Below are 7,137 nucleotides of genomic sequence, written 5' to 3'. Positions count from 1 at the left end.
AGAAGGGAGGGAGGAAGGAAGGAAGGAAGGAAGGAAGGAAGGAAGGAAGGAAGGAAGGAAGGAAGAAAGGAAGGAAGGAAGGAAGGGAAAGGAGGAAGGGAGAGAAAAATTTTAAGTAGTTCCTTAAGTCGGATTTCTCATAAAAAATAAGAGCCCCTTTTCCATCTGAAATCATTGACTGCAATTTGCTATGATATACAATTGCATTGAAGATAATGTATTATTTTTTCCTGTTTATTTGGAATTGAAAAAACATGCAGTACCAGGCAAAACTTTCTGAGATTTCACCTCCATTTCTTCTAAGAAGCACAAAGGTCATCATAGGAACACAAAGAAAAGAATAGAAAGCTTGCCCTGTGCTTCCTTTTACACTCTCAGGTACATCCCCCAATGCAGAGCAGCCCTCAGGCAGAGGATAAAAGCCCACACAAAGATGAGAAGCCCATCCTCTTCTCATAGAGCCTCCATCAGAGCATGGCTGTCCTGGCACTGCTCCTCTGCCTGGTGACACTCCAAAGCTGTAAGTGTTTCAGTGTTTCAGAAGAGGGACTAAGACATGTCAGCTAGAAGATGTGTGACTAATGGTAATGTTGCTTGTCCCCAGGTGTCCTGTCCCAGGTGCAGCTGAAGGAGTCAGGAACTGGCCTGGTGGCGCCCTCACAGAGCCTGTCCATCACCTGCACTCTCTGGGTTCTCATTAACCAGCTCTGGTGTACACTGGGTTCGCCAGCCTCCAGGAAAGGGACTGGAGTGGCTGGGAGTAATATGGGGTGATGGAAGCACAAATTATAATTCAGCTCTCAAATCCAGACTGAGCATCAGCAAGGACAACTCCAAGAGCCNAGTTTTCTTAAAAATGAACAGTCTGCAAATTGATGACACAGCCAGGTACTACTGTGTCAAATCCACAGCGAGGGAAGTCCAGTGTGAGCCTGCATAAATACTTTTCTGCAGGGATGATCACAACCAGCAGGGGGCGCTGAGGACCCAAAGGGANTTCCCAGGATCTCTTCTGGAACCTAGGAAGATCTGGCCTCTGTCTATCAGCACGTGTTTCAATGTTAGAGCTGTGAGTTTTCCTTCCAGCCACAGAGATATTTTAGAGCCCACTCTTCAGTGTCATTCTACTAAATTTGTTCACACAGTTGAAGGATTTGTTAAATGATTCTATAGTCTAATAGGGTCAAACAAAAACAAATAATTGAGTTGATATGTACAGAAAAAAATCCCTCAAAGTGGCCAACTGTGTAGGTGAGGAAAATCAGGGGGATTTGGGAATAGATTATTTCTCTCCTGACTGTAGTTTTAGTCACCTTTCAGCCATTTACTGTATTTAATTGATGTTTAAAGTTAATTGTATTTATCTCCCCTAACATGAAGTTTTCAAACACATGTGCACAATTTAATGATGACACAGTTATCATTGTGAATGATAACTCATAAGATCTCTCTCCATATATGAAAAACATAATATGCTGTTATTAGCTATAGCCAACAAACATACATATCATTATTGAAATAATCCTTCCCATCTAACTGCATAGTCCTCTCATTCTACACTGTCTATGCTGCGATCAGCCTGCCCTAATTTTACCTTTGCTCAGATCATCGCTTTCTCTTTCATTTGATAAAATGGTGCCTGGTTGTCACTGAAAATGTGTCCTCCAGTTTCACACAGATTAATGTGATGTTCATTCCTTTGAGAACAGAGCCACAGCAAAAATGAGATGGAATGTCATCATTGTTACTCCAGGTGCTGCAGAAATAGCTCAGTGGTTAAGAGAGAATATTGTTCTTGGAGGGGTCCAGGTTAAATTCCTGATACCTGTGGAGAGCTGTGCCTCGAGCAATCGCCATTATAAGATGGCGCTGGCCTCCGCTGTGCCTAACTAGTAAACAAGCCTTGTACCCAGGTGCAAGAGTTAACTCACGCCTAGTCACTGCCTATCTTGGGGCGTAGTAATGGGGTGATGGGCGAGCAAAGAATCAGGAGCTGAAACACCACATCAGGTGTCGAAACGCCATGGCTGAGGGCTATATAAGCAACGCCATTTTCCGGGATCGGGATCTTCCCTCCTGAAGAAGCAATAAAGCTTTTGCTGCAGAAGATTCTGGTTGTCTGAGTGTGTTCTTGCCAGCGAGAACAATAGCTCGGGACAGATACCCACAATGTGCACCTCATAACCACATAAGCATATAGAAAACTCAGTATAAATGTGACCTCTATGAGCACTACACTGCTCCCACAAACACAAAAACACATAATTAAAGATAAATATTTTAGAAAAATTGCTAATCTAATGATAGGAAGTAGTCAAAGAGAGAGTTATTGTGTCATGTACATATGTGAAGTATATTTAAATGTTTAAAATTCAAGAATACATTCCTTGATCCACATTAAAAATTTGCCATGGGTAGCCAAGACAGTGGCAAATGCTAAGCTTATATCTAGAAACACGATTATGTGTGGTGATATTTAATTACACATTTATACCAAGACACATGACAATATGGAAACCAAACATGTTATATGCACATGCTCTAAGGAAAACTAAATGGAGTGTGGGGAAATTTGACCAAAGAAAATGTGAATATGAAACCTCCATATTTTTTCAAACTCTGGAACTTCAAACAGTGTCTTTCATGTTTAATATTTGCTATGAGGACTTTCTTCTGCCCATGTCCAACTCGAGAGCATGCCACAGCAGGAAGACATACAAATATTACTTCTCTGCACCCATGAAAACCAGCTCTGTCCTGACCCTGAAGCTCTCAGAGGAGCCCAGACCTGGATTCCCAGGTCCTGACATTCAGTAATCAGCACTGAACACAGAGCACTCATCATGGACTTTGGGCTCAGCTTGGTTTTCCTGCCCTTATTTTAAAAGGTAATTCATAAAGATAAGATTCTGTCTGCTGTGTGCACATGAGAAACAGAAAAATTGTTTTGTTTCTCTATTTTATTTTGCTTTGTTAGTGACAGTTTCTGACTGATAATTCTCTGTTTGAAGGTGCCCAGTGTGAGGTGGAGCTGGTGAAGTCTAGAGGAGGTTTAGTGCAGCCTGGAAGGCCTGTGATACTCTCCTGATCAGCCTCTGGATGCACTGTCAGTGATTACTGGTTTGCCTGGGTTTGCCAGGCTCCAAAGAAGGGGCTGGAGTGGGGGGGGGGGAGCATAATTTTTCATGGTGGTGGTAGCACCTCCTATGCAGACACCTTGAAGAAGTGGGTTGATCCTCACATATTCAGAATCAATATTTAGAGTTTCTAATCCTTGAAGATGTCACTTTTGACCAAGCATATATGAGACATGTTACTGAGGTTAGTGGTGGTTTGAGTGTGCTTGGTCCATGGATAGGGAAACTATTAGGGGTTTTTAGGAGGACCTGTGGCTGACTATAGGGAGGACATCACTATAGGGGTAGGCTCTGTGATCCTATGTTCAAGCTCTACCCAGTGCAGAATAGAGCCCTCTCCTGCCTGCAAGTGGAAAGAGTTTCTCTTCCTGGCTGCCTTCAATTCAAGTTGTAGAATATCGAGTCTCCTAACACTATGACTGTGAGCATTCTGCCATGCTTCCCACCATAATAATAGACTGAACCTCTGAAACTTTAAGCCCGCCTCTAATAACTGTATTCTTTGATAAGACTGAACTTGGCTATGCTGTCTTTTCACAACAGTAAAAAGAAACATAGACAAGGTTCTAACTCTCTGTACTAGAGGACCATCTCTATGTCCTTGGTGTTGTATGTAAATTATTGAACAAATACTATAGACAAGTTGCATGGCCAAAAATCCACCCCCTTTTTCAAATCTACTATCTGGAGCCATATAGATTAGATTCCTCTTCTGCACTCATTTCTCTTACTTGCTGAGACATTTTGGGGACATGCTCAGAATCCCTGAACTCCCTGATGAAAAAAAAATACCTTTCCAATTTGAAGACAGTTCTCTTCCAAAATTCATCATAAATACTGATCCATATATCCAGGCATATCATGTAGTTTTTAAAAACAAACCAATCAACGCTAAACTGGGTAAGTGCCTACATCATTGTCTTATGTCTGTACATAACCTGGTACATAGCTAGAGACCAGGACTGCATGTTTCCCCTAGGCCACACTTCTCCCACAAATGCTGGCTCTGCCTCTCCAGAGTTCCAAGATCATTGATCTCTGGGTTCCCCAGGAACCCTAAGGGATCACTCTTGCCAGCCTGTACACTACTGTGGTAGCTTCTCCCCTGGAGCTTGGTCCTTTCTCAGTCTTCCCTTTCCAAAGCCTGGCCCAATTCCTTCCAGCCTTTGTTCTTTCTGTCAGGCCACTGAACTCAGCTTGAATGAAAAACAACACAAAATCTTAATTTAAAAGAGACAGATGAAACAAGTGCCGCACACAAAATCAATCACTATAAACTCATCAACTCTTTTATGATGGAATCCTTCCAAGCTAGAAGCTACCACCAGGTCTAAGAGTTTACTCATCTACATGTTGCTTCCTCTCACTCCCAGCCTAACCATAAAAGGGCTGTTTCTTCCTCCCGTTTCCCCTCTTTCTCTCTCAGACCCAGAAGCACCACCTCCTCCTCTTTGACTAGCAATTGGCTTCGTGTCCTGTTTATTATCTTATCAATTAATTAGGGGAAAATTCCCCTACATACAGGAAACTTGATGTATCAGTCAAAGAAAATAGTAAATCTAAAAAATTCCTTACAAAATACATGCAAGAAATCCAAAATACCATGAGAAGATCTGATCTAAGAATAGTAGTAATGGAAGGTGAATTGTCCCAGCTCTGAAAACTAGTAAATGTTTTCAACTATTTTAGCTAACAGTGAAGATATGGATCTAATGAGGCCACCTACTATAGCCAAGCAAGACTGACAGTGGAAGGATAAGGACACCAATCCACCCACAAATCTTTCACCCAAAATCAGTTTTGTCTAAAAAGAAATGCAGGGACAGAAATGGAGCAGAGCCTGAGGGAATTGTCAAATATTAACCTGTCATACTTGAGACGCACACAATTGGCATACACCAGTCATTGACATTGTTAATGATGTTCCATTATGCTAACAGGCATTTCTCTAGCATTACTATTCTTGGAGAGACTTTACACAGCATCTTATTGAAACAGATGTAGATACCCAGAAACAAACATTGGATGGAGATTGGGATCCTTAAGGAAGAGTTCAGAGGATAATTGAGAGACATCAATGGGATAGCAACCCCATAGAAAGACCAACAGGGTCAATACCTGGACCCATGGGAGATCTAAGAGACTGATCACCAACCAAAAATCACAGAGGGCCTGGATCGATTCCCTTGGTACACATGTAGCAGAGGTCTACCTTGTCCTTCTGGAGGTGAAGATGAGCGTAACGCTACAGAGACTTGATATATCAGCATGCAGCACTACCCAGGTGCTTCCCACTATCTCAGAAGTGAAGTGGTGGAGATGGGCAGAGGGACCGTGATAGGGGACAACTGGAAAGAGGCAATATTTGTGACAGAAAGAAAGGAAGAGACAGAAAGATAAAGAGAGAGATGAAGGAAGGAAAAAAGCAAACAAAGAGGAAGAGAGAGAAAAGGGTAAAATAGCCTTGGAGGGTTCAGAGATTCAAGGGACATGCCTAAACATAGTAAATCAATGCACATAATGTCAGCAAGGCAATAGCTAACACTGAAAGAAACTTGAAGCAGTTCCACTAAAGTCAGAGACAAAGTTGCCCAATCTCAACCTATTTATTCAATAATGTACTTAAAGTTCTAGCTATGACGGTAAGACAACTAGAGGAGATAAGGAGGATACAAATTAGAAAGAAAAATTCAAAGTATTGTAATTGGTGGATGATAGGATTATTAATGTACATGAGTAACCTCAAAATTCTTCCAGAGAACTCTGACAGCTGATAAGTACCTTCATCAAAGTAACTAGAAAATAAATTACTTCATAGAATTCAGGAGCCCTCCTTTATAGAAAAAAATAAAATGGCTGAGAAAGAAATTAGGAAAATCACATTCTTCTCAATAAACAAAAATAATATAAACTATCTTGGTGTGACTCTAATCTAGCAAGTGAAAGATGTGTGTGACAAGATCTTCAAGTCCCTAATGAAAGAAATCAAAGAATTCAGAAGATGGAAAGAACTCTAATGNTCATGGATAGGCAGAATTAACATAATGAAAATGCCAATCTTAACAAATCAATCTACAGATTTAGTGCAATTCCCATCAAATTTGCAATCCAGTTTATTACATGCTGTGAAAAAGTAAATCTCAACTTCTTATAGAAAAACAAAAAACTGAGGTAGCTAAAACAATCCTGAACAATGAAAGACACTTCAGGAGAAATCACCATCCCTGACCTCAAGCTGTACTGTAGAGCAATAGTTATTAAAACTGCATGGTATTTGTATAGAAACGGATATTATGATCAATGTAATTGAATCCAATACTCTGAAATAAAACCACACAGTTATGGGCACTTGATTTTTGACAGAGAATCCAATAATCATAATAAAAATCATAATAAGAAGAATGCATCCCCCAACAAATGGTGCTGATCTAAATGCAGATATATTCATATCTATCATCCTGCAGGAAATTCAAATCAAACTGAATGGCAGACTTCAACCTAATACTGCATTAACTAAAACTAATTGAACAAAAAGTGTAGAATAGTTTTGAACTCATTGATACAGGAGACAATTCCCTGAACAAAACAGCAATAGCTCAGGCTCTAGGATCATAAATTGGTAGATAGGATCTCATGAATCTGAAAAACTTCTGTAAAGCAAAGGACATAGTCAATATAACAAAATGACAGCTTACAGATTGGAAAAATATCTTCACTATCCATAAATCCAATTGAAGGCTAATATCCAAAGTATATAAAGAACACAAGAAGTTCTCTCCACAAAACCAAATAACTCACCTAAAAATGGACTACAGAGTTAACCAGAGAATTCTCAACAGAGGAATCACAAATAGCTGTGAATCACTTAAAGAAACATTCAATATTTGTAGTCACCAGGGAAATGCAAATCAAAACTACCCTGAGATTCTACTTTATACCAATCAGAATGGTGAAGATAAAAATTCCAATGACGCCGGGCGTGGTGGAGCACGCCTTTAAT

The 7,137-nt window shown here is 40.3% G+C and overlaps 2 gene segments (V, D, J or C); both read left to right on the top strand.

Annotated features, from left to right (window-relative positions):
• The window catches only part of LOC110306477, a 768,718-nt gene that overhangs the window by 344,013 nt on the left and 417,568 nt on the right, over positions 1 to 7,137 (top strand).
• Positions 619 to 7,137, top strand: part of LOC110306604 — a 540,063-nt gene continuing 533,544 nt past the window's right edge. Inside the window, exon 1 of the C gene segment in view lies at positions 619 to 898.

The sequence above is a fragment of the Mus caroli genome, chromosome 12 (assembly GCF_900094665.2).
Source record: "Mus caroli chromosome 12, CAROLI_EIJ_v1.1, whole genome shotgun sequence".
NCBI classification, from domain to species: Eukaryota; Metazoa; Chordata; class Mammalia; order Rodentia; family Muridae; genus Mus; species Mus caroli.
The sequence above is the reverse complement of the archived record's forward strand: the minus strand, read 5'-3'. Positions and strand labels throughout refer to the sequence as shown.